The following is a 27,068-nucleotide window of genomic DNA, read 5'->3' as shown; positions in this document are numbered from 1 at the left end:
GCTAGAGAAAGTGGCTGAGACAGCAGCCTGCAAGAAAGCTTCCCAAAAGGTGGGATCAGCCTCTTCCTCTAGTGAGCGCCTCCTAGGTCAGAACTGCTTTGTTAGACATTTTACCAAAGGACAATTGCTTTTCTGAAGTGCTTGTGTTAACATAATTTTCTGCTTTCTTCTTTTATTTCTTTTTGCATTTCTTTCTAGGGTACCTTCGGAAAGAAGACAAACAAAAAACCCCCAAAATCTCAAAAAACCCCAAACCTTGAAACAAGCAATCAAAAAAAAAAAATCAATCCAACCCAACAACAAAACCCAAAAAATCAAAACCAAGCTATCCTAAACTTCATCCTGTGAAATTCTGTACAAATACCAAATGAAGATTTGCTCCCTATGTACTGCAGTCAGTGTAGATGAAAGCAACAACCACAGGGATGTGTCCAAGGGGCTCACTGAAGTGACAGGGGAACGTGGGACATGACTAAGGCTATTTGGCAGTGCCAGATTTTGCTCCCAGAAACATCTTTTTTTCCAGGCACATGGCCAAGATGGAACTACTGTTCCCAACCCTGTAAAGGGCTGGCCCAGAGCACCATGCTTCAGTAAGGGGCAGCCTTTGCCTTTCCAGGAAGTTGAAATCATCATCATTTTGATGGAGGACAAGAGCATGATTGAGCCTTTGGTGCAGGCAGGCAGAGCACTCACATAGATCTCCTCTCAAAGGCAGGCAGAGCACTCACATAGATCTCCTCTACCTCTGGCAAAGAATGAGGAGGACCTCCACAATACCCACACAGATTGAAAAAAAATCCAAAAGCAAAACCCAAAAGACCATCAAAATTCAACATGATTGCTTTTGGACAGTGAACGTCTGTTCACTGCACACTGATTTTCAGTGATGAACATTAATTTTCAGTGATGTTTTGAGCCCAAAGAAATTAATTTTCTTTTTGTGAAAATATTTTCCTTGTAACTTCCAGAGGACTATCCACTGAAGTATCTCTTTTCCAAGAAAAATATAGGATCGGATGACAAATGTCTACCCAGAATTAAAAAAGAAAGAGAAATCCATACTTCCTCACAAAACTATAGTGTTCCAATCAAATTCCCCTTCCCAGCTTGGCCCAGTTAAGGAATGAAGGGAGGTGCTCAATAGTCTATCAGCTGGACTGGGCCTCTGGTGACCCTGGAATTCATCACATCTCCATGAGAAAACAGTCAGCTCTGCACTTAGTCAACATCAAATAAGTTCATGGGGGCTTAAATCCATCCTCTCCTCATCTGCGCTGCCACCCTTCCAGGCTCTCCTTTAATGTCCTGGTCAGACTTCATCGACCAGGCTTTGGGGCTGCTGCTCAGGAAGAACAAAGGTTTTCACCTTCTGGGAGGTGAAACAGCTGCTTTGTCAAGCTTCTGAATTTGACAATTGTTTAACTGCCTAAATTGTAGAGAAGGATCCTGGGAAGAGTATTTAAAGTCCATGGGAAACTCCATGGAGCTGCTCAGGAGATTCACTTTTTGTAACGCTCACTTGTGGTCCAAACCAGAGCAGTAGTGTAGACACGTCCTTTGCAACTGCCAGCCATCCAAGATAGCTAGGATAATGTTTACTTTAAGAGAAGTAAAATTGTTCCCAAAAGCCAGAGACTGCCTTGACTACAATGGCAGAGCAGGCACCTTGCTCGCATGCAGATCCTTGTGGAACATTCAGATATTCCCCCACCATCCTGCACACCCCAGCATGCTCTGTGTCCCTGCACACAGCTGGGCCCAGCTGTGCTTTTTGTGCTCCCACAGCTTTCACCCAGAATACACTGAAGCTGTGTGTCTGCAGGGATGCAAACTCTGAGTCAAACATGCTCTTCAACCTTCCAAAGGCACCACTCTATGCCTGTGCAAGGCCACTGGACTCCTTCCAAATGAGCTGAGCTCTGTGGGATAGAGAAAAGTCCCCATGGCCCTGTTTTGCCACAGAGCTATTTTACTCTGTTTATGTGCTGGCTGTCCATCTGCAAATGCAATGCAGAATTGGCCCCTCAAAGAGAGTTCGAGTCAGCGATTGAAACGTTTTGACTTAAATGAGCTTGTAGACAAAGACAAACAAAAGAGACTCTCTGGAGTCCATTAATTAACAGCATTATGTCATCTACAAGACTGCAGTAGGTAAGTACTGTCCAAGTGTTCTCAGCATTTCAGCCTCAGAGCACTGTAGCTTTGCTTTGGTTAGGAAAAAGCCGTCTTTCTAGGGCTGCTCTCTGTTAATAAGGCTTCTGCAACCGCACAAATTTAGGTGATCTAATTATGCACGCCTTTTGTTTGAAAGTTTATGTAACTAGCAAGTCAGAGCTTCTTTTCAGAGTGTTTGAATGGTATCTCTTCAAGAGGTCAAGGGAGGAAATGTGAGATAATTGAGCAAAAACCAAATCAGAATCAGCTGCTTTCAAGTGCATCCAGGGGTTACAGTGGCTTCAGCCTGATTTGGGAACCAAGGAATTTCTCAGTAGCCAGAAACTGATGCAATAAAAGAGACAAAGATACGGGAGGGAGCTTATGAATAGAAACAATAGGTGCTGCAGTGGCTGCTGATAATATCTTTGCAGAATTAGGACTTTATTCTTCCTGGTGCTCAAAGCTCTTTTTTTGTTATTGTTTTTGTGGGGTTTTTTGTTTCTTTTTATGTTGTTGTTGGTTTTTTTTTGGTTTTGGTTTTTGTTTGTTTGTTTGGTTTTTAAAATTTTTTGTTTAGTTTGGTTTTTTGTTTGTTTTTTTGATGAAGAAAACAGCATGTGTATTCCTGTGTATTTTTTCACTTAAAGTTACAGCTTTGCTGCTGGAGTGAGCTTTCTGGTGTCCCTCTAGCTCCATCAAGGAGTACAACATAACATACAGCCCATGTAGCCCTTTTCTTTAGCTAACACAGGGATAAACATGTGAGTGCTTTTAAATTGTGTAGTGCTCACACTAGGAGCTGGGAGGGAATTTCACAGCCATTAGCCAGCCCACTGAAACCAAAGCAGTAAAACCTACCCAAGCACTCACAGCCTGTAATTCTCCAAGTGGCATGTTATCCAAGGGAATTTATACACATTTACCAGAGAGGTGTCAGGCAGGAAATTTATCATATCTCTTAAACCCAACCTTTTCAAGACACAATTATTCCTCTCTGTTGGCTGTGCAGAGAACTGGGCTGCAGTAGGATGGTGCTGCAGGAGCTCACCATTGCTGCAGCAATGCTCTGCTCCCTTTCTGCCTCCTCTCTGTCCTCCCTGAGCAGGGATTGTCCCAATCCTTCTTTCTGCAGGCTCCATCCCTCCCCTGTCCCCTCCCCAGAGCTCATTAACTCCAGTGGGTCAGCAGGAAAACTGCTGAAAATTTAAATTCCCTGCTTGCTTTGTCTGTGAAGACTGACTTTAGGGCCTGGAAAATGGGGAGCCAAGGCCTGAATATCTGACCCATTTCACACTGTTATTTTCTGCCAAAGTGACCTAGAGATTTCACCCTGGGGTGATAGCCAAAGCTCATCCATGTTTATTCAACTGGCTTAATTCTCCTCCCTCGTGAAACTTTCTAGCCACAGCCCAGTGATATTATTTGGGTTACTTCATGCTCTCAGAGGAAAACAAGGCCTTCAGAAGCTCTGTTGTGCTGATTGTGACATTTGCTGAAGGGAGAAGGATGGAAATAAGGAAATATATGAATGGGCAACTGGGCTGCAAGTAGACAGCAAAATATGAGTTTCACCATCTCCCCCCGCTGTGATCAGTTACAGGACATAAGATGTTACAGCAATGTATTGCATTATCTTGTCTGGAGACCAGGGAAAAAACACTCTGTAGGTATTTCATTTAGTCCTTAGTCTGACTCCTAAATATCCTTCTCAGCATTTGCTTTTTAAAGCTTTTTAAATCTGACTCCAGTCCTAAGGTCTATAAACCAGCTCCACATTGGGGAAGAGGTTTCTGCTTCTGGATTGCAGAGGCTGACACCGTGATGGTGGCATGGTGCCTCCAGCCCTTTCTGCTGAGAGCAGAGATATGTTTTAGGTAAGAGAGCCCAAGCAAACAGACACTTTGTGTTGCAGGCCTGAGATTAAAACTGTATTTATGCTTTGCTGGCAAATCATCTAACAGAAACCTGAACTTATCTCTTGGTGGGTAAATGGGGCTTTGTCTTAGCAGCAGTGTCTGTGTTTACTCTTAGGGTGGGCTCAGAGGGGCCTGATGAGGGTGAGGTGCCAATTTGCAGGTATCACAAACACTTTAACAAGGAGAGGAGACATGTGAGGGAGCCTTCACTCTGAGATACAATCAAGTCCCTAAGGACTCATGGAATATCTGGAAAAGGCTATTCCTAGGGTTGGTATCTCTTAATGCTGAGTTCTAAACTGTCCTCAGCAAACAGAAGCAACATCTTTCCCAGTCTCTCTTCTCCTCTAGGGACTAGTCAGTGAAATGTCTCCCACTGTTCACAGCCAGCCTGAAGTGTCACCCCATTGAATCACGTTCTTTTGCAGGGCAGATGGAAGTCATGGCTTGCTGGTCAAGCTGCATGTGGCCAGCCATTCAAAGGTGACAGTAAAGACAGCAATTATTCTGCAACTGGTGTTTAATGTCTCGTTCATATAGGTTTCATGATGTCTTCTGGGGTTCTTTGCTGCTGTGGAGCTCTTTGCTAACTGAGGAAATCTGGAAAATAACTAGAATATAAGAGCTGCCAAAACAGACCTTGCTGCCCAAAGATGCCTCATACCTGCACAACTGCATGTGCCACAACTCTCTGAAAACCACAGGTACCACTTCCTATAGAAATAAAAGTAAAAGTTCTACGTTAGGATAGAGGCACAGGAAAGCATATTGTGCTTAAGAAATTACTTTAGTAGGCAAATATTAATACTAGAAGAGGAAAAAATTGCACAGAGGACACTTCCTACTTCTGCTATATTGCAATGAATCAGAGCCTCAGTAAAACTTCTGCTAGATTTTCTCCTGACCAATCACGCAAAAATTACTGGCAGAGGCTACAGATTTCCAGAAAGCAAAGAAAGCATTTTCTGTAGATTTTTTTCAGCCTTTTCATAAGGTCTTGTATTTCCTTTTTTCTGCAACTGAATTTCTCATCTCGTCAGACCAAAACAGCAATGCATTTTGAAAAAAAAAAAAAAATCCAAATAATCTCTCTGAAAATATGACTTTTTCTCAACCAATCTTACTTGTATTTAAAACAATATATGATGATCTATCCACCAAAGCATTTGGAGATCTTTATGATATTGATTAACTATGAGCTACCTTCTAATTATATCACCTCTATATTTAACCTCATTAGGAACACATTAGCTTTACAAAACCTTACAAAATTTGGTCTTGAAAAATAAATCTAAATTCACAAACACCATATTAACTTGACTGTCAAGTCTGAGTCCATTCCACTTAATGAAATTATCAGATCACAAGATTTTATTGACCTGGTGTTCAATTAAATATAGCTATTGGTAGGAAAAGGTGGATCATTCATATTCCTGTTTCTGTTTTCTTTTTATATATATTACCAGAGTTTGGAAAACTTTTCTTGTCTGAACACAGGCCATGTTTTGGGTCAGTTCTTCATGAAGTAGATTAAGATCTTGCTTGCATGATTCCCTCTTTCTCACTGTACTAAGGTGAGAAAAAATACATAAGTTATAAGGCAGTGGGGTTTCAGCTATGGTATAAAGTGGGTTTATAAATAAGGTAAACCAGACACTCCTCAAAAGGCACTGGATATGATTTCTTTAGAGGAAAAGTTGGGGAAAAGGAAAAAATCATATTGGAACACAGAAGAGGAAAAGCTTAGCTATTTAACTGTAACACTTGAGAGGATGCATTGGGTACTGATACACTGCAGAATAGTCTGTGAGCCAAGTGCCAAGTGTCACAGATCCTGGGCAATTGCATGTGGCCTGTGGATAATGGCTCTGCAGCAGAGCTGAGCACTCCCCATCCTTGGGAGGCCCTTGGTGGCACCAACTAATGTGTCTGGAGAGAGTCATTGATGGGCAAACTCAACGAGACCAATATCAAATATCAAAATAAATTTGAGTTTCACCAGTATGAATCCTATGTGGATTTGACCAGTATCATAATTAGAAGCAAACCAAAGCTTTAACCTGAGAAACAGCAGATCTGTCTGTTTTGGATCCTGCCTGTGTGATTCTGTGCAGTGATTCTCTGTGCACACCCACAACCCTCCTTAGAGTAAGAGATGATGCATTTCTTGCCTGGGAAAACCATAAAATGCAAATTCTTTACCAGAGAATTGTCTATTGTAGGGCAAAGGTGCACCTCCCTAGTCCATCCAGGGCTGACACAGATTACACACTCCTATCTGAGCCTCAGTCTGCTTTGGGTAAAGCCCATCCATTTAATTCAAATCATCTTCTGTTTCATCAGGAAAAAGATCAGATATCTGGAATGAAAAAGTGCATTTTGAAGCAATTAATTGCAGGTGTCTGTTTTGCTTGCTAATGCTATTTATATCTTGAAAGATGGCACACAATGGTTTGAGTCATTGCTGAACAGCTGAATTATAAAATTACTAATCCAAGAGCTAATTGCACTGATGGTTTATCATGTCAAGTTGTATTGTACATGTGGGGTTTATTTGTTGCCTGACACAAACAAGGATGATTTTTCCTGGCACCACCCACTCATACCTTGTACTTACTGCCACTAGGGACTTGGAAAAAAAGCTGCAGTAATAACATTTTAAATATTCTTACTGTAATCTCTTGCTTGAGGGGCTAATGCTGCTAAGCACAGAAGGCTTTGTAAAGTGTTGTGTTTAATGAAGGATGAGCTACAAGAACAGAATTGAAGGAACAATACCATTATCACAAATTGCAAACTTCTTCAGAATGATGCTTGGCAGTAAATTACAGGCTGTCTGCGACTTCCTTTCTGCAGCTGTGTGACATTTACTATCAGAACATGCAACCTTAAATTAAAGGGCAGAAAGAAAGTTGGGAAACACAAGGAAAATGCATGCACATTGTAAAGGTATATACGCTGTGCATAAGGGATTGATCTCCTGACCCAAGCACTGTTATTTCCCCACTCAAATTCCTCTTTAATTCACTTTTTCTGCAAAGGATTTAGATGATAATCTGCCAGTGAAAACTTCTTTTGTACACATTCATAATTAGAATTTCCTTTTCCTCACAAAAGCAACCTAAAAATCTGTGTAGCAGCCAGGTTGGACAACCTTTTCTCCAGGGAATGTTACATCTCAGAAAACTATTCTTCAGTTTCTTTCACCAATATCCTCTGCAGTTTGTCTTTAGCCTGTGGTTTTGTTCCTTGTTGGACTCTCAGAGGCACTGAATTCCCACTGGAGCTGCTGATATTGAGTGAGATTTGCAGATAGCAGCTTTGGAAACTCAGTGAATTATCTCAGTGCTTATAGAAGGAAATGCTGGCATTTTGTCTCCTAAATTAATCAATTCCATCAGAGATCTGGAAATTTTTATCAAATGTTGGAAGGGCTGAAATAACCAGGGGAAAAACTGTTCCAAGTAATCAGTAGTAGAGGGAAGACTGTCCTGAGGAGTGTGGGGTATTTTCAGCAAGGCTGTACTTGTATCTAGATGCTTAAATCCTTTTGAAACTCCAGGTCACTGGCCTCATTTCTTGGTGATGCTGCACCTGCTTTAAATTGCTCTCCTCAGGCAAAATGACCATAAACCCAGAATAGTTAAGAGCTGACTGTGCCTCTGGGCAAGGAACAGGGATAATGGATCCTACACATCCCATACCAGCTGGGGATTTCTTCTGCTCTGTGGTGCTTGGCTAAAAACCATCTCAATACACTGTTACAGCCCCTTTGCTGCAGTGCAAAACCAAAGGTGCTGGGGATGATCTCACACTTCCCAGGACCTTGTTCTGTCATACTCATAAAAGCACATTAAAACACATAGCATAGAGCTGTTAGGAGCTGATGGGAATTATCTGCATGCACTGCAGAGCCATGGGGGAAAGTGAGGTTTCTTACAGGAATTAGAAATCCTTTCTAGCAGGGAGGTTATGTGGGGCTTCAGTGAAAGTGCTACTCCAGCCCAGCGACTGTAATGGATGCTCTCAACTGCTGAGCATCACTTTCCCACTCTTACTCACATTGCTCTGGAAAAATGTGAGAATGTTAGTGCCTTCAGGTGCCTGCTGTGTGTAGCTGTTAACAGAGAGAGAAATCAGAAATTCCCTCAGTCCCCAAAGTATCAGGGATTTATTGAACATGTTAAGCTCAAAATCTTGTTATGGACAAAAAGGAAGCACACTATCTAGGGGTAAGAATCTGCTGTTAGCATAATTGAAATCTAAATGATCTGATTTAAAAAATTCTTATTAATCCAGATCTAATTAATGTAGAAAAGAAAGGAAATAAAAGCAAAAAATACTACTATAGAAGAAGTTTCAATAACAACAATACAGCTAAAATTGTTATATCCTCTCCTAGTGTCCTTCTTCCTGTGTTTTGCAGCCCTTTCCACTGTCCTTCTGGGTGCTCAGACTGATGGCTTCAAACCAAGGGGATGGGGAGCAACAGCACTCCTGTGTACCTTGTCAGGTTGCTTCCTCCTCCCCTTAGGAACCCGTTGGGATAATTTCCGTAAATTTGCTAATTTGGTTCACACCTTGATTTCCCACTCTGCATTGCAACTATATCTTACTTACATTAGATGCTTTTTCTTTGCTGTTTGCTACCCCTGACATGTGCTTTGTGAAGCTCCCAGATCTTCATTTCTGTAACTGCCCATTGGTGAGTTGTTTACAGCCCTGGGCTCTGCCATGTCAGACTCTGCCCTTTTTCCTCTCATCCTGCCTTCCTCTACACCAGTTCACTGTGTTTAGACATGAAGGCTTTATATATATATACACATATATATATATATATTAATGTCAGCCAGCTAAGAATATAGTAATAAGGAAGAACCATGTGTCTAGACACTGAAGATAAAAATGCAATATGTAAAAAAATCCAAAGAGCAAGAAATAAGAAATAGGCCAATCATTAAAGTGCTGAAGGTGTAGAAAAGATGAGAAAAATGGCAGATTTCTTACTAAGAGAAAAAGTAGTTAAGGAACACAAGTGAGAAGAGGTTATTGTCCATTGCTTTGCATTTCTGAAGCAGCTAGCTCAAAATTTTCTCAGTGCTTGGATGTAGGAGTGAGGATAGCACCACTGGAGATCTCAAGATGGAAATACAAGTGCCCAGGAGGTCTAGACAACAGCAGAACAGTCTAGGATAGTCTCAGAGAGCCCAGGTCAGACTAGCTCTTCTGCAACGTGTGCAGAAATGGCAGCCAAGAAGGTTAGAAAAATTCTGATCCAAATGCTGTAAAAATTTATTCGACCTCCAGCACTGGCTGAAGACAGACATTATGCAGGTGAAAAAACGCTTCAGGGAACCTCCAGAAGAGCTCAGAGTACAATCTTTTATTCAAGTCACTTGTATAAATCTGTATCAGTTAAACCCAGCACTTGGAGGGGCTGGCTGAAACACACACACTTCCTCTTCTCAGCTGGTTGTGTAATTATTGGTGACAGAATAGGTTTAGCTTTGTGAGTGCTGTGTTGGCTAAGCAGAAATTGCCAAATGCTGTAGGATCACTCCAGGTTTTACGAGTTGGCAGTCAGCTGTGCTGTGCCTCAGAGCTGGACTTTGTCCTTCATACTTCATGCAGGGAATGTTAGAAACATTTTTGGGCACAGCTGGATAAGTGCACCTTGTGCTTCTGCCCACGGCAACCTGCGGCACAGCCAGGTCATGTTTATGGGGTGGGAAAGGAAGCTCTGTTCATCCCTTCCTGAGGATACTGGCAGTGAGAGAGGACGTGGGCAGCAGGGTAGGAGACACTCAGCTACAGACAAAAGTGTGCATGGAAAGAGAAGGCAATTATGAAGCTAAACCAGTAGGAGTGATCTGGGCCTGTGTTATGCTGTCTTGGAAAACTTTCAAAGCCTTTTTAAGCAATTGGCATGAAGCTTTCTGCTGGCTATAAAAATGCCTTTTGAGAATCATCTCCCATTTGTACTTTTACAATTCATGTTTTTAATGTCGAAAGTGCAAGTTTGCTTGACAGCCTGAGATAATGGAGTTCAGTCCAGGCAACATCAGTAGCATCTCAGCAATATTCCTGCCCTGAAAGTCTCAGCCCTGCCTCAGAGAGAAGTGTCTCGGGGTGAAGAGCAGTTCTGTTGGTAAGGCTGCTCCCATCCTTTGTGTGGCTGCTGAGCAGGTATGAACTGAATCTGGGTTGTCATAGCAGCTCTGACCGTGATATCTGTTGAGAAGGAGCTGCCCACAGCCAATAGGTGAATTTCACACTGACCCAGTAAGGTTAGATAACTCTCCTTCTTGACTGGGTTGAAGCCAGCAGCCACAGCCATGAGGCAGGAAGTAATTCCACTGGGAAAACATTGTGTGTGTGGTGCACTTTACACAAGTTTCTGCTCCACTGAAGCGGAAGGCAGTTCGGTGTGCAAATGAGAGCTCCTCTGAATAAAGATGGATTTCAGTGCCTAGTTCAGTACTCCTGAAACTGGAAATGTAGCTATGCAAGACTACAGACTTCAACATCTATTTCTTTCTTGATGCTCTGCATCACTTAGAATTCAGAAAGTTGTCTTCATGAGTCATCACTAGAACTGTCTCTATCCTGGAGCAGAGGAAGGGAGTCAGCATCCTCCACACTGGCACCACAGCACAAGCACAGGGCTTCCTCATGCTGCAGCAGCCCCAGGGTGTTGATTTGACTCCTGAGACAGCTGAAAATACATCAGAGTAGGCCTGAGGCTCTGCTCAACTTCAACCATCTTTTCAGGTGATGAGGCCTCTTCCGTACTCAGCAGAGAAAGAGTAGAACAGTAAAGTGAGCCCTGCTCTGGCTCAGTCACAGGAGATCCTGGTGTTTCTCCATTCACAATAGCAGGACTCTAATCAGATGTGCCAACTGATTGAGTTGCCTAAAACGGTGGTGTCAGCATCCCTCCTGTGCACCCAGATGTGCTCCTGTGCCAAGCCCAGCTTGAATAATTTGGACCTCTATATTCCATTAGCAGTCCTTTAAGTTCTCCAATCTTCTCTTTTGAATGTAATGCATTTTTAATACTGCAAACATGGGTGTGTAATTCAGTGCATATGTTTTGGGAGTGGGGAGTCTATGAGAATGCCAAGCAAATCAATAAAGGTTTAGCACATCATTATTCATTGTTGCGATGCCATGAGGCATTTTGTACGCCCTTTAGTAAGGAGGGGAAAAAAAAGAGGAAAGCTGTTATATGAGTAGTAAAATTTGATTTGAGAGGAAGAGTTTGCATCTGAATTGCATGAAGTCTATTAAAATTTTGGTCTTCCTCAGACTAATAGGATTATGCCATTCCCAAACTGATTGTTTCTAAGCAACGATGCAGATCCTAGTATGTGTTGGCTTATCTTTTTAGTTTGCTGCTAAACCAGAGAAGCTTCCAAAGATAGCTGCAAAACTGATGATATCAGGTGTAATACATCATTCCAAAGACATTGTTTTGAAAAGATGGTCCATTTATCTTCTATTTGGAAGCTGTAAGAATGCATCAGGACTTGTGTAAGGCAGCTGGAAAGTGATTTTTATTTAATTTTTTTTAACAAAGGAAATGACCTGCACTGTCACCAGCATGGAATGCTCCAGTATGCCACTTTCACTTGTACACAAACACCTTACTGTGCTCAGGGGGAGCTGCTCTCTCTGAGGAACAAATCCTAAGTGGTAGCTAGGAATAGCATTGTAAGGCTTCAAAAATTGCTGTTCTGCAAGGCTTTCCAAATGCTCTCTAGTGTGGCTGCCCATAGGGTCAAATCTTCCCTGCTTTACTAATTAAAAGCTTCCCTCATGTATTATAAAGGAATGCACAGCTATATAGAGTGTATACTAAATAATAAATAGCCAGTTGCAAATGAAGTTGCCATTTTATATTCAGAACTGTCCAAGTTGTGTGGAGATTTTGAAAGGTGCATTAGGAGGATATCTCTCTTTTCTGGATGCTTTTGGATTTGATGACATAATGGAATAAATATCATTTAGGAATCGATGTTTACTCTTCTGGCATTTAAAAAGGCTGCTTGAAGAACTCTGTTGCTTAACATCATTCATGCATTTTCTTGATAGTAAAAAAATTGTGCATTTATACATAATTTAATATGAAGAAATAGCTTTTTAGAGTTCTCTGACAGCTGCATAAAAAACATACTGCAGCTCTGCGGACATCTGAATTTCCATAGAAAGCAATTGATCACCTCAGAAGAGAAATACCTAAGCTATTTAGTGGTATAAAGCAACAAAGAACAAAGTTTAGGACTGTAAGTGAAAAATACTACTATTGATAGAAATTTTAGAAGGAATTTATTGTGGCAGAATGTAATTACCAAACTGGATGGAGTGCTGTGATTTATGTTTGCCCGTGTAAAGTGCTTTGAGATGATTAATAACTGGCTCAATCCTTTATATTCATAACAACACTTTTGGCACAATAGCACTGTAGTGATCTGTCACTCCAGCATTGTGTCAGTGGATGTGTAAGACCCCTGCATTAGGCAAGCATGGAGTCTTGGGGCTGGTGAGCAGGCAGATGTAGTCCTTTGCTATTTGCATTGCAGCCTTGCCAGGGATCTAATAAGGGCTCAGAGCCCTGCTGGGCCAGATGCTGAGCAGTACTTGGAATGAAAGATGGCTCTCCCTTTCAGAGTTCACAATTTAATTATGTGATGGGAATCAATAGAGAGATAAAGCAGAAAAGGAGTGCTGCATCATAGGAATTGTTGAACTTCATATAGTAAACACCAGCCAGAGTCCATCATGTGTTTGCATCTCTTACAAGACACACTATTTGATGGGAAATTAAATTATCTTGTGTACAAGTTGAAGGCAGATAATTTATTCTGATTTGTACTTCATAGTACAAATACTCAGTAGCCAAAGATAACTGAGATTGTACCGTTCAGAGTTTGACTATCCCATGATTTGCAGTCAAAGAAAGTAAAATATAAGAAAGAGACCCTAAAACATCCTATATGATGTGATGGTGTCCCCCTTAATTTGGCTCCCCGGCCCTTTGAAGGAAGTAGAGCACTGAGGAAAAGGCAGTAAAGCTGGAACATTTTCTCTTCCTTGGCTGGTTTAATGGTGGTGCACAACGACTAAAAAGAAAAACAGTGAGCGAGATGATGCACAGAAGTGAGAACACATTGGAGGAGAGGGAGAAGTGAGAATACAGTGGAGGAGAGGGAAGCAGAGATTGATGTAAAGAGAGTGAGACTGAGATTGTTGTAAAGAGAGTAAGGCTGAGATGAAGATTTTGCAGGGGATTGTGAGGAGCCTATCAGCAGGGATTGAGTGTCCCAAGGGAAATTAGCAGTGTAATGAAACCTAGTGTCTGATAGCCTTTGAAGACGGTTTCTTGCAGTTGTTTAAGCCAACCTGGCTGCCTTGGCTCTGAAGCTGGCACTTCCCATACTGAACAACAGGACTTGACATTTACAAGCAAAATTACCCAGTTTCTGAAAGAAGTGATAATGTGCTCAGGATTTCCACCATGCCAGTGAAAGAAAAAAATGTTTGTCAGATAAAGAAACAATTCAGAGGAAGACGAAGAATTTTTTTTCTTTAAAATTTATATATTTTTAATAAAATCACCAAGGTCAAATTTATGCTCTCTGGCACTGTAAAGAGAAAACAGTTATACTGGAAGAGTATACCTGGATTTACATCAGTGTCAGTGAGGAACATTTGGCTGATGTTCTCTCCCTGAGGAAGGCCATGGTTATGAGTAGCTATGGGGTTAGAACAGTCTAGAACCAGTTTTATTTTGTGCATGATTTTGGCTGCTGCTTCCTCTCTTGGCTGAAGTGCACACTGCTCTATTTCTCTTCCTCATTTTTGTGCTTTGCTTGCATCAAGGTCTCCTCCTCTCTCCTCCTCCTCCTTTGAAAAACTGGCAAAAAAAAAAAAAAAGAGGAAAGAAGAGAAAAACAACAGAAAGAAATCCGACAACCAATTTCACATTGCCCTTTTCAAAGGACACGACGGGTTACAGAAAATACATCGGAGCGCTGGATGTGAATGCATGCAGCAAAGAAAGCCGTCTCACCAAGCCGGCTCCCTCCCGCCGGCTGCCGGGCGGTCCCGCGGGGATGGGGCGGCAGTCTCGGGGCTCCTTGGGGCGGGCAGCCCCTCTCCCGGCCTGCCCATCCCCTCCGTGCCTGCCTGTCCCCTCCCTGCCATCCCTCCGTGTCCCAGTCCCTCCCGGCGCGCTCTGTCCATGGTGCTGAGCGGCGGCTCCAGCCTCGCTCCTCGCCCGCGCCGGCAGCACGGGAAGCATTTTTCCTTCAGGTTCCCTAGGCTTCTACCTTGAGCTGCTGCTGCCTCCGCGGTGCAACAGATGTTTTCCAGCCTGGATTTTCCTCTTTTAGCCACTCTAAGAAGGCAGGGAGATTAATTAAAGCCAGAGTCCCCATAGGTGAATTGGCTCCCCACGCGCTCGGGGGCCTCTCTCACTTTCCCTGGTTGTATCTTCATCAGCTGCTTGCACAGGAGAGAGGATTAGATGAACACTGAAAACGCCTTCTGCTTTGATTTGTTTGTGTGTTTACTTTTAATTTTTAGGATATCTGCAGAAATAATGAGAAACAGCAGGGAACGAGAAACCGATTGAGATTGATCGTTTTGTGTATTTGGCTTGTGATGACCTTTGGGGAAAGTGGGTATTTAATTTTTACTGATGTTGTAAAGGCACAGACAAAGTCCTGACCTTTCTGATCCGGGGTGACCACTATGAGCATCCCACTGAGAATTAATTACAATTGCCTGGAGCGGCTCCAAGCAGCATTTATTAGAGCACTATAAATGTGGTAAAAGCGATCAGTATGCCTGGGAGAAGCCATTCCATGTGCCTGCTGTGATACCAAAGAGAAGCTCAGACTTGTCGGTTTGTTGTATTGTTTTGCTGTTCATTAACAAGACTGAAATAGGAGAGACAGCATTAGAACTTGAGGGCAAACATTTCCCATCATTCTGCTCTCCACACAGACACTTTTGTATTAGATTAAGGCACAGTAGACAGAACCAAGCAGAACAAAAATCAAACGCCTCCCCAAGAGACAGGACATGGTGCAATTCTCTGATTGTACACAGCACAGTGCAACAGCTTCTCCTAGGAAACTCCTAGAAATGTAAAGGGGAAGTGAACAGAATGCTCCACACAAGAGCCCTGTACAAGGAAGTATTTGATGCTCAAGGTATGCTATGATGCCATTTTACTTTAGCATCTAGCACAAAGCTGGGACTATTAATCCCATAGGATCTTAAGTCCTTTTCCCCAGAGATCTACCTAAAAATGGAAGATCAGTTACATGTTCAAAGTTTAGGCAGAACTATTTTCTATAAGATATGATGATTTTGTCTGATACTCTGACAAAAGAACTGGAAATGAATAAGAAAGTTTAAATACAAATTGTAAAACCAACTTTTTTTGAGAAAGATTTAATTGGGAATGAGGATGAAAAAGGTAGAAATGTGGATTAACCTAAAACAGAAAGGACAGCCAAGTTACAGCAGATGGCTTTTTCTTATTCTTTGAGTGCCTTATAATGAGGAAAATATGCTATGTAATGACAGTTGTTTCTAAACTGACTTTTTTTTTTCAGCTGGGGGAGCATGTGTGAGATGTGGTTTCCCATGCAGCACTGGTTGAAAAAGGAGAATGAAATGGCTGCAGACAGTCTGTATTGAACTGTTTTTGTTGTGGAGTTCTGGAGCTCTGGTTTGATGTATGATAGGAAAGACAGCCATCTCCCATTCCAGCTAAAACTGAACGAGCAAATAGCCTCTATTTCTCCTTGCTGCCTCGCCTCCCTGAGCATCTACATTGCATAAAGGCTCTGCTATTCTCTTTCTGCAACAGAGCCTCCCAATAGCCCTCTCTGTGGGCTAACCAAGATTTCTTTATTCTGACAGGTTTTTGTTCTGTCTTGTTATTTCCTTCCAATGTCAGTTAAGAATTCCTCTTGTAATGCTGTTATCCAAACAACATATTTTCCTACAACTGAAAAACTGCTGTTAGGAATTACCTAAAATCTCCCCCTAATTAATTTTTTTTTTTTTTATTCCTTCCTATCCAAAATGGGGTTGAGAGGGGGAGGGAATGAAAGAAAATGGAAGAGGCAGCCTATTCTACATGACATACGCTTGATTTCCCAGCAAGGCTTAATTACCATTGGGAGTAAGGACTCCTGTTCCTTTTGACACAGCGAGCATTCAGAGTGCAGCCAGTGCCTCTTGCCTATTCCAGTTTGCATGCACTCGGATGAGATTTGATTGCACACTGGGGCACGTGTGAATACAATATGAATTGTATATGAGAAAGGAGAGCCCAGGCATGTCCCCTGAAGGCCCCAGGCATCCATGCAGCTTTCAAGCAGATGTAAGACCCACAGAAAGTGATACTTTTTATGCTCTTTTCATATCAGGTTTTATCTTGCAAAGAAATGAGCGTGCTGACGCAGAAAGTACAGGTGGAATCTTGGGATCTCCTCTGGTCAAGGTGACCCCGAGGAGTGTTAAAAAGTCTCTTTTTCCCAACCCAGCTGTCGAAGAAGGAGTCAGAAGTCTTCGGCTGTCGTTCTCAAGGTTGTTTATTATTTCTTATCTAAAACATTTTCTGTTTGGCCTGCCAAGGTCTGTTCTGCAGGTCAGTCTGCTCGCCCACAGGGCTGGTGTTATCTTTTGTACTTAACCTATGTATTCAATATTTACAGTTATGTTCCAATACTTATCACCTATGTTAGACAGTGAGTTTCTACTCTACACCAATCCCAAACTGCCACCATCACCAAGAAGATGGAGGATAGGAAGAAGAGGGGAGAAGAACAACGCCCAAATCCCTCCATCTTTCCCCCTAGATCCTCGTAGTAAAATTCTTCAAAATTCCACCTTGCACCCTGTGACAACTACTGTTATACTACTTAAACTTTTGTGACTTGTAATTCTTCATATAAAGTTGGTAATTTGCTCCATGGGTTGACATTGAATTCCCAAGTGTCTTTGGCTTCCTGCCAGGGTCTCCGAGCCCCTGCCGGGATTTTGAGCCATCCAGGGCACCCTGGGTTCTGACAGTGGAACTTCAAAACTTCCACGTAGCTCAGGCAGAAGGGCCTATGATAACGCAAAGGCAAGGGAGCCTTGCAGGACTGAGCTCATGACTGATATCTGAAGGGACTCGTGCTTCATGCTTCATGGGTACACAAGTCTAATTGGAGACAACAGGAGGTTTGGGACATAATGTGCAAGATGGAAATCCATCACGGTGATTGCTCTTCAACTCTGCATAAAGACATGTGCATTGTGCTTTGAGGAGGAGCATGATTTCCCTTGCTTTTAAGTCTGACATGTAGCAAAATTGCATTAGCTCTAGCCAAAAATAATAAAAGCTAGGGAATTCACATGCTGAAGCGATGTTGTTAAGGACAATAAAGAATAAGCTTCAAAAAAAAGCAAACTAAAAAATACAGAATTCTAAAACTTAATTAAAAAGAAAACTGTTATTTTCAAGATCAATCATAGTGATGTGGACCCTCAGTCATGTCAGCAAACACTCACATACAAATTACTTGCTGGTGCTCAAAATCTAAGGACTTTCTTTGAGTGAAAATCCAACCTTTCTCTGCCTGGTATCCAAAATGCCCATCTATTACTGTCTATTCTGAAATATTGTTTTGTTTCTCTCATGAAAATATGAAATGTTCCATAACAGAAACAAGAAATAAGCAATCAAATTTAATATACTCATGAATTTTAAGGAAATTTTTAACTTCAGCTCCCTTTAAAACATTGGTATAGAGAGAGGTTTTTAACATTGCTAGATATTCTTTTAATAAGCTGGAGAAGATTTTTTGGAAAGCAGTGATCAGGTAATAGTTAGCAGAGGTTCACTACTACAGTGGAAAACTGTTGCCTGAGATTCTCCAGGGATGTGTCCTGAGTTTGGTAATGTTTTGTATTTACTTCAGGGACCTGGATGATGAAGTAGAAAGTATGTTTAGCACATTTTCAGAGGTCACAAAGCTGGTGGAGTAGCAATCAAAGTGATCCTGACAAATGGGACAGCTGGCCAAAAAAACTAGGATGAACTTACTTCAAAGAGGAGAACGCAAGGTCTGCACTTAATCTGGAAAAATCAAGTGCGTTAACACAGAATGGGAAACAGCTGACTAGGCAGCAAGTTTGCTGAAAAAGATGTTGAGGTTGCAGTGAGTCACAAGTGGGATATGTATCAACAGTGTCATACTACTACAGTAAAAGCAAACATGAGGCTTTGCTATCGAGAGCTGCATGTTTAGTTCTGGACACTGAACTTCAGCATATGTGGAGGCAGTTCAAAAGAAAGAAAGGAAAATGACCAGTGAATTAGAAAACATGTCCAATGAGGCAAGAAAGAAAGAGTTTAGTTTATCGAATGAGTGAATGAATGGAGAGACTGAGAAGCTTTCAAATAATCACAGGTTGTCATTTGTTCTCTGTATCCATTGTGGATATCAAGAGAAAAGAATATGCTAAAATTACATCATGGAAGAGTTATGTTAGATATTAGCAAACAGTTTTTGACAATAGAAACTAGGCAAGAATACATAAGGAAATGGTGAAGTTCTCTGCTTTAGATTAAATACCTTAAAATAATAAAGCAGACAACAGTTCATAACCATATTGGTCTCATTTATGCAGGTTTGGCACAGGAAGATGGATAAAGATAACTCTTTCTGCCATTTTGGCCCCATTTTCCATGTCTCTATCACTACTCTCATGATTTAATTCTAGTGTTAACTTTTCTATTTGCAGTTAATTTACATTCATTTTTGAAAAGTGTTCTCAATAAAACTCCATCTCACTTCTATGATTCATACAGTTAATTTTCTTCTGGTGCTCTCCAACTTTTACCTCTATCTTCACACCTTAATCCTTTACATCTAGCTTCTTCCACTCTGGGACACCAGATGCCAAGTCCACTGGGCAAGCTTAACTGGTGATCCAACTGTGTCGAGAAGCTGGGCACAGGGAGTTGGAGAGTCACATCTCAATTGGGAAATAAACTGCTTGGTCAAGCTGCTTGGTCATTGGCCTTGTGTCACTCCCCTGTCACATAACAGGATATAACAGCTCACTTGTCACAGCACTCCTAAGAGGAAGCTGTTTACAATGGGCCAGGGAAAGTTCAGAAGCATTTTGTACTCACTGTTGTGCATCCTTGTACACAAGGTCATTTGATCCCTGCCATCTAAATAGCTGTGCATAAAAAGAAGCTGATACTTGTGAGGCAGATCAGTAATCAGGGTGCTTCCATGACAGCTTTATTCCCATGAGATATGTATGGTTGAAAGGGATGGATTTTATATTTTTTCTATTTTTATTCATTTTTACTGTACTACTCATGTTTGTTTGCTATATAATATGCCTCCCAACGATTCCAGGATATGCCAGAAGCATATTTTTTATTAGTACCTACTATGATTTTTAAAACTGAATTTAAAAAAAGAAAAGTAATTTAACATAACTAATTCTTTCATCACAGCCATCTCCTTCATTATTCCTCCCTCACCTTACCTCACATACTAGACTGCAGCTGATGTCTGTCCAAAGTGGGATGCCACTGGGACATTCTAAGGTTTTGAACAAGCTTGGGTTTGGCTCTGCAGTTTTGGGCATCCATGTATCATTCAAAGTACTTTCATATCTAAGGCAAATCACAGGGGTTCAAAAATAAGACAAAGCCACTTCTTGTTCAGACAGCTTATCTTCAATCTGTCCCCTTGACTTTCCCAAAGTCAGAGATGGTAATGGAGTGCAACACTGAGGCACTCACTCTTTTCTATGGATGAGAAGAGAGATTTCTAAGGGGCCCTAAGGGACATAAATGATAACCTCTTGCTGAAAGTCAGTGGGAAATGGATGGTTGCAATCTCTGTTGGTAAACTTTACCCTTGAGATAGACAAGAGGGACAGACAAATAGGATGGAGTGAGTCTACAAGTAACTATTGGACATCAGGCTGGGAGCAATCCAACACAGTTATCATGAATCTTTCAATATCCATGTCTGTTTATGGGCTTAGTAGAGTGAGAAAGCAGCTAGGGACTTCCCAGAATACTGCATAAATCCTTTGACACTGAACAATATATTGTTATTCCTTACTCTTTTATTTTTCTCCAAGAAGCTAATTTTTACCTATATAAGAGATTTCTTGTGACATTGCACCCCTGCTGTGATAACACAAGGAGGCACAGAAGTTTAGGCAAGGACTGCTGGGTTTGTAAAAAGCTACAGTGAATCTATAGGAAAAAAATGAGCTCATCTTTAGCTGATGGGAAAGTGTTTGGTACAGTACTCTTTGAAACATTTCACACTGTCCTGTTTGCAGAAACCCAACTTTTCTTGTGACCTTCCCTTCCCTTCCCTTCCCTTCCCTTCCCTTCCCTTCCCTTCCCTTCCCTTCCCTTCCCTTCCCTTCCCTTCCCTTCCCTTCCCTTCCCTTCCCTTCCCTTCCCTTCCCTTCCCTTCCCTTCCCTTCCCTTCCCTTCCCTTCCCTTCCCTTCCCTTCCCTTCCCTTCCCTTCCCTTCCCTTCCCTTCCCTTCCCTTCCCTTCCCTTCCCTTCCCTTCCCTTCCCTTCCCTTCCCTTCCCTTCCCTTCCCTTCCCTTCCCTTCCCTTCCCTTCCCTTCCCCTTAATATTGACCCTGATTCCCAATTTTTAGTTTCATCCCATTAGTCCTAGCAGTGCCACACTAAATCAACACTGCACTACTAACTACAGCTTTCTGCATATCATTTTTAAATCTCTCAGGGAACTTGGCATCATGTTTTTCCTGTGTTTGTTTTTAGAGAGGGAGCTTGTTCAACTGGCAACGCTGTAAAACCATTAAGAGAGTCCGTCCACTCCTGCTATAGATCACCAGTCCTTGCTTCATAGGATATCCTGCTACACTGCCCTCCCAAAATGTCAGGGCCAGCAAAGAAAAGCTAGTGCTTTGCATAGCAAATAGTTTTTATGACTTACAGTTAATGGACCTTACTATTAATTGGCAGAATTACAACTCCTGTTTAGTTGATGAAAGTAGCTGTCTTGAAAAGTTATTAGGCTTCCTTTTGTTCTTGCTTCCCTGCGTTTTTTTTTTTTTTCAAGATTGATTACACAGTGACTCTTTGAACTTGCGTTGAATGTTTCCTTTGAGGATCTGCTTGCATCTTGGTTTCATATTCTTTGTTAGTCTTTCAGAATTCCAGCAATCCAGGGATAGTGGAAGGAAAGAAATAAAGAAAAAGCAAAATAATTAATAGTGTCAGGAAAGTATTCCTGAAAAATGTGAGTCATATGGTAATATCAATAACACTGAAAATATGAATAGTAGGAGAAGTACATATGCAGCCTCATCAAGGCTAATCAGTTTTGTGAAAAAGGAAAATAAACTCCATGAACAGAGACGTAGTAATTCATAGAGCATCTTAGGTTGTGCAGTGTCTGTATCTGCTGGCTATCCTAAATCAATTACTTCAGTCAAGACATGGTTCCCCTTTCTCTGGGGTGCGGCTGGGGATGGAGGGAAAGCAATTTATTTCAAAAGCTGATTCAGCAAGAAACCCTGCAGGGGCCTATCGATGTACCATTAATAATCAGAGATGCTGTAATGATTATCAGTGGCGTTGTAAATCATTTGCACAACACTATTTATTTTAACATTATTCAGCAATTTTTTGTTTCCTGAAAGACAAAAAGGTTTTCATATCATGAAATACGCTCTCCAGCAGGAAGCAACAAGCTGTATAGCAGGCTTTCAAAATACTCTTTCTTCTTATGCTGTATCTTTTCTCTGTGTGTGTGAAATTAACTATTCAAGAAGATGAGGTCCTTATAAATTTGATCTAAACCAGGGATATTAGATGCAGACATTAAGAAAATGTCATGCTCACTTCCACTAACTCATCTTGGTTTCAGTGCCCAATAACCCTCCCTTTTCATTACCCTCTGAAGTCTGGTTCTTCCTTCAAGTGAAATTAGTAGAAAATCAGTCCTGGGTATCTCTTGGTGTGCCAGCCTAAACCTCTATTTACTGCATTCAGAAGGCTTTTCTGAAGCACAATTTAACTTAAAAATAATATTGGTTCATGCAAATGCTGATTCAATTATTCCTTGCATTTAATTTAACCACCTTTCTTTTTCTCTTAATGAAAACTCAATACCAATTCAACACGAATTGTTTGGCAGATTTGCCTTATTTGCAAATTCAAAAGCAAGGTCAAAGCAGCAGTAATAAAGCCGTGCCTGAGTTCCTTTCTTACAAGATCTAGATGTTATTAGAAATGGCATTAAAAATGTCATGAATACAGAGGAGAAAAATGAAAGCTATGAAGTAATCCAGGGGACTGGGAAGCAGCCGGAACGAAATAAATGTTAATTAATACCTTGCATCACACAGGCTACTTACTTGTATTGATGGAGCAGAAAAAAAGTACTGGTAGAGATAGGTCTGTTTGAAATTAATATTTTTAAAACCTCAAGACCCCATTTTCAGCATGAAAAAAAGGACCACTGAATGAGCATGAGTGCAGCTGTATTTTACACAATAGAAAGTAATTTTCCTTCTGTTTTGTTTTACAGTCTTTGAAGAGTTTCCACTTGCTGCATATGTGTTTCAGGAAAAATACTCTTTTTTTGGATAGAGAACGAATTTTTCTGAAAACCTTGAGACTATTTTGCTCTTAGGATTTTTGTCCCACAAAGCCCTTATGCTGAATAAAAAGCCTGGTGCTTCCTTTTTTTAGGGTTATGTTACTTAAAGACTTTTCTGTTTACTTTGCTGGTGATCATAAAACTGCCACCATCCGCAGTTCAAAGCTGGCTTGCTGCTTTTTGCTGTGTAACCTGGAGTGATTACAGCACAGCAGTGGTTCTCAGCTGTTGCTTCTTACCACGACCGACACAAGTACCTCAAATACAAATAATTTTTTTCTGAGAATTATAGGAATCCCACATATTGCGGTTTTGTGCTCTTTTGTGGTGGTTGTTTTTTTGTTTTTTGTTTTTTTTGGGAAAAGGAGGTGTTTGTGAGCCTGCAACTTTGCTCTAAGGCAAGATGTGGGTAACTGAAGTGGTTCAACTGGGTTGAGTTCAGTAAACTTTTGGTTGCTAATTGACTGGAGATGGTGTTTAAAAAAACTCTACTTTCAGCCGTGATTCTTTTTATTGACTAAACAGTATTTATTTAATATGACTCCAGAGAGAGTGGCTGCCTTTTCAGCTTTCCACAGCCTGAGACGCCACTGCCTCCCCGCTCCTCGGGGTCCAAGTGTCTGCAGCGGAGCAGCCCATGGATGAGGGCAGGCTGCTGGGCGCTTACATCGGCTGCTGCCCATCATCGCCTGCTCCTCCTCTGCAGAGCATTATTCCGTCATCACGGGGGTCTTCCTGACCTTTTCGTCCCATATAAAGGCCAAGCAGAGACTCTATCGATCTGGATAGCCCGCTGAAAGGGGCAGAGCAGCTGGTTGTCACCTTCATGAGCTCGCTGGTTTTGGGTGTCCTGCCTTAGTTGTCATTAGTTATTGAAGCCGCCCGGGCCATTAAAATCTACTTAGCAGTTTTTCTACCCACCCTGCCCCTCCAAAACCTGATTCACGTGATGCACTCCCACCTACTTTTTTCCTAAAGGCTTCGCGGCGCGCAACAAAAGCCCCCGCGACAGGGGTAACCACAAAGGCCGGGCACTGAGGCCCGGCTGGAAGGGGCGCATCGCTGGGGCCCCCGCAGCGCACCTGCCCAGCGGGAGAGAGCCCGTCTGGATAAACATGGATCTCCTGGGGGCCCGGATGCCCAGGAGCTGGATTCAGCAGGAATTGGGTCGCAAGGGCAAGAAAAGGGCAGCGGGGGTGGGCGTGCTTGTGGCAGTCGGGAATGAGGGCAGAAGCGCCGCAGAGGCCTCTTGCGGGCAGAAAAGGGGCCGGGGCGGTGCGTGGGTGACAGCACCGACCCCTCTGATGGCCTCGGGGACTGCGAGGGTGCAAGGGACTGGGCACCGCTGTCCCGCAGCCAGGGCCGGGCGGGGAAGGAGCGGCTCGGGCACTGAGGGGAAAGGCGGCTGCTCCCGAGGGGCACGTGGGTCTCGGGGCTGTCAGGGAGCCCCAGGGCAGCCGCCACACCCTGGGCGCTTGGGCGGCCTCACGGGGCCGGGCGGGACCCAGACCGCGCCAGGCAGGGGTCGAAGCGGCGGGTGTCGGCCCGCTGGCCGGCACAGAGATGAAAGGATGGAGGGAGGGATGAATGGATGGATGGATGAGGGAGGGAGGGAGGAGGGGCGGACTCGCCATCCCTCGCGCCCGGCCACTCGCCGGCCCCAGGTAGGGGCCGCTGATTGACAGCTGGCACCGCCCCCCCGGCACTCTCATTGGTCGCTCCCCACGCCGATCAGCGCTCAGCGCCGCCGGGACCTGCTTCCCATTGGCGGGCTCCGCCCCGCCCCTCGCGCAGGAACCTTAAGGGCGGCGAGGGGGCGGGGCCCGCGGCTGAGGGGGCGGGGCGGCGGCGGCTTAGCCCGCGAAGGCGGCGGCGGCTGGAGCGCTGGAGCGGCGGCGGCTGGAGCGGGATGGGACGGAGCGCGGCGCCAGGTGGGTGCGGGGCTCCGCTCCAGCCCCTCGCAGCCACTGTGCAGGGAGGGCAGGAGGGCGGGCGGCGGCCCTCAGAGGGTCCTTTCCCCGCCTGCGAGGAGCGCGGAGGGGGAGCAGCCGCTTTTTAGCGGTCTCCAGCCCGCGGGGATAATCCCGGCGCTGCCCTGCGGGAGCCCCTTTCTCCTCCCGGCCGCGGCGGGGGCGCCGGTGGCTCGCTCGGGAGCTGCTGGCTGTGCTCCGCTGGCCCGGGCTGAGCTGCCCGTCCTCGGGCCCTCTCGCCTCAGCTTTGTTCCGAGTCCTCCGCCGGCCTCGGCCCCTCGCCGGTCCCCGGAGCCGCTGGCGCGTTCCCCTTCCCCCCGCGGTCCGTGCGCGGGGCCGGGGCCGGGCCCCCGAGCTCGGCGGGAGCGCGGCGGGAGCGCGGCGCCCGCTGCCTCCGCCGCCCGCCCGGGGCTCGTTCCCCGCTCGCGTTCGCCCCCGGAGCGGCCCCGCCGGGGCTTTCTGATGTCCAGCGCTCTTCGAGTGTTTAAGAAATAATCGTCTTTGGCTTTGAAGGGCGCTGGGAGTCCTTGACAGCTCGGGAAGTTTTAAACCCTTCCCCGCCCCACCACGTTTGGGTTTCTTTTTTAATTTTTTTTTCCTTTTTTTTTTTTTTTCTACTTGGCTCTTAAGTAAATGTGTCGCTGAGAAGAAGCCTGGAGTCTGAGTGAGTGCAGGCGTGCGAAGACAGGGATTTATCTCAGCTGCTCAATGTCTAACACTGACCTAAAAGCAGTTAAAAAATGCTTTGTTTGTGCTCTTTCTTTCTGATATAGTTCAGTATTCGCTGCAGATAACAGGAGAAGGGCTGATAGTTTTGGGTTGAGCAGTAATCTGTGAAGTGGGGCCGGTACTTGAGTGACTGGATGCAGTTGTGAGATTCCCTGATAGAAAACACTTCAAAGCACAAATGGTGTAGTGGGTGTGCTGTTTGTGCAGGAATAGGAAAAAGCCGTAGTTCTTTGTGCCTCTTTTGTAAACTGCAGAGAATGAGGGGACAGTATTCCTATTAGAAAAAGATGGGGGCAGATGATGAAAGCAGCCAGGAACTTCATGGAACTTTAAATCTGGGGATGAGGAGGTTGTTTTTTCTTGCCTATCATGCAAGACTGGCCTTCTTTTTAAAACTTGACTTAGAGAATCAAAGACTATTACATTTAGAGGAGACAGACTGTTGTTTTGACTTTGGCTGGTACAGTATTTTCCATAAACTAATAGCGAGTGTACTTGAAGAGAGGAATGAAGTAATGGAATAAGGCTGCAGTTCTTATCCTCCAGTAGGCTGTCCCACACTACAGTGCTCTGTAGTTCAGATACGAAGTTATGTGGCCTCTAATACATGGAGGCTGACATGATACAAAATAATTACTCTGCAGTAGTGCTCAAGCTGGAAATCTTTGAAAGTTACTGGTTACAGTGATTGGAAACTTCAGTGATGGAAGATTAAACTCTGTGTTTGAGCCGTGGAACTGAGCTTTGTCAGTTGTTATGCTACGGCTTTTAAGTTCTCATCAGAAGAAAATATGCTAAGATGGAAGGACAGTTATCTGCCCACGGGCCCCAAGTCATTCTTAGTAAGAATTAGGATGTTTTATCTGTAGCTATTCATTTGAGACTAGGACCATACTATGTTTCCCTTAAGTGATGTGGAAACTTGACTTGTTTCCAGCTGAATTCTGGGGATGAGTTGTGCAAAGCAAACTTTTTCTGTCCCTCGCTGGAAGATTAGTTTTGTGTTTATATAGCTAGCGGCAGTATGAATGGAGTTATTAGGCAGTGAACACAGAGGTTTTGTTGTACATGAAATAATGTATAATTGAGCTAGTCCTCTTCTCGTTTTCCATGGCTATTTTCCTCAAATAAAGAGAAAATAGAAAACATTTTTTTATCAGATACTGAAACAATAGTCTTGATTATACTCAATAGTTACAGAAATTGAATAGTCTTTGTTAATCTTCCTATTTGTCCATGGAAGTATTAAAAATTAATTCACACACCAGAAATAGAATTGCTTGTGCTTTAAAAATGTATTTTCTTTACAGGACTGAATTACTGTGGCTTTGTGTTTTATTTACATGGTATAACACATGTGACATTTCATCGGTAATAACAGCATAAACCTGTTTTGTCTTTCAGTATATGTCTTGTCTGTAAAACATGATTTTAGGAGTAGGAATATAAATTCCTTGTATGTCAGCTACTCTTTAGTGTGCCTACTTTAGCTCAGGTTTATTTACTTTATTCCAATGAGAAGGTACATGCCATGTATTTTTCTGAAACAAGAATAACACTGTCTGTGGGCAGTATTGCTGTATGGAGGAAGGAGAAAG

At 43.2% G+C, this 27,068-nt stretch overlaps 1 protein-coding gene and 1 long non-coding RNA gene across 9 annotated transcripts in view; one reads left to right on the top strand and one right to left on the bottom strand.

Moving 5' to 3' along the window:
* Positions 1 to 277: 277 nt before the first annotated feature.
* The window catches only part of WASF3 (WASP family member 3), a 90,569-nt gene continuing 63,778 nt past the window's right edge, over positions 278 to 27,068 (top strand). For 4 of the 8 annotated variants that reach the window (XM_064409163.1, XM_064409155.1, XM_064409161.1 and 1 more), the window contains exon 1: positions 24,608 to 24,702. The gene's annotated coding sequence lies outside the window, so the exon portion shown is untranslated. Of the gene's footprint in view, positions 2,155 to 24,607; positions 24,703 to 25,204; positions 25,406 to 27,068 lie in introns of those variants that run through there. The other 4 variants (XM_064409156.1, XM_064409157.1, XM_064409162.1 and 1 more) reach the window with 4 other exon arrangements.
* Positions 21,144 to 23,802, bottom strand: LOC135294211 (uncharacterized). The gene is made up of 2 exons (XR_010356369.1): positions 23,737 to 23,802; positions 21,144 to 21,312 (listed from the first exon to the last, which is right to left on the bottom strand). It is a non-coding gene; the product is annotated as an uncharacterized LOC135294211 (long non-coding RNA).

The sequence above is a fragment of the Passer domesticus genome, chromosome 2 (assembly GCF_036417665.1).
Source record: "Passer domesticus isolate bPasDom1 chromosome 2, bPasDom1.hap1, whole genome shotgun sequence".
Classification (NCBI taxonomy): domain Eukaryota; kingdom Metazoa; phylum Chordata; class Aves; order Passeriformes; family Passeridae; genus Passer; species Passer domesticus.
This window is presented reverse-complemented; position numbering and strand designations above follow the sequence as displayed.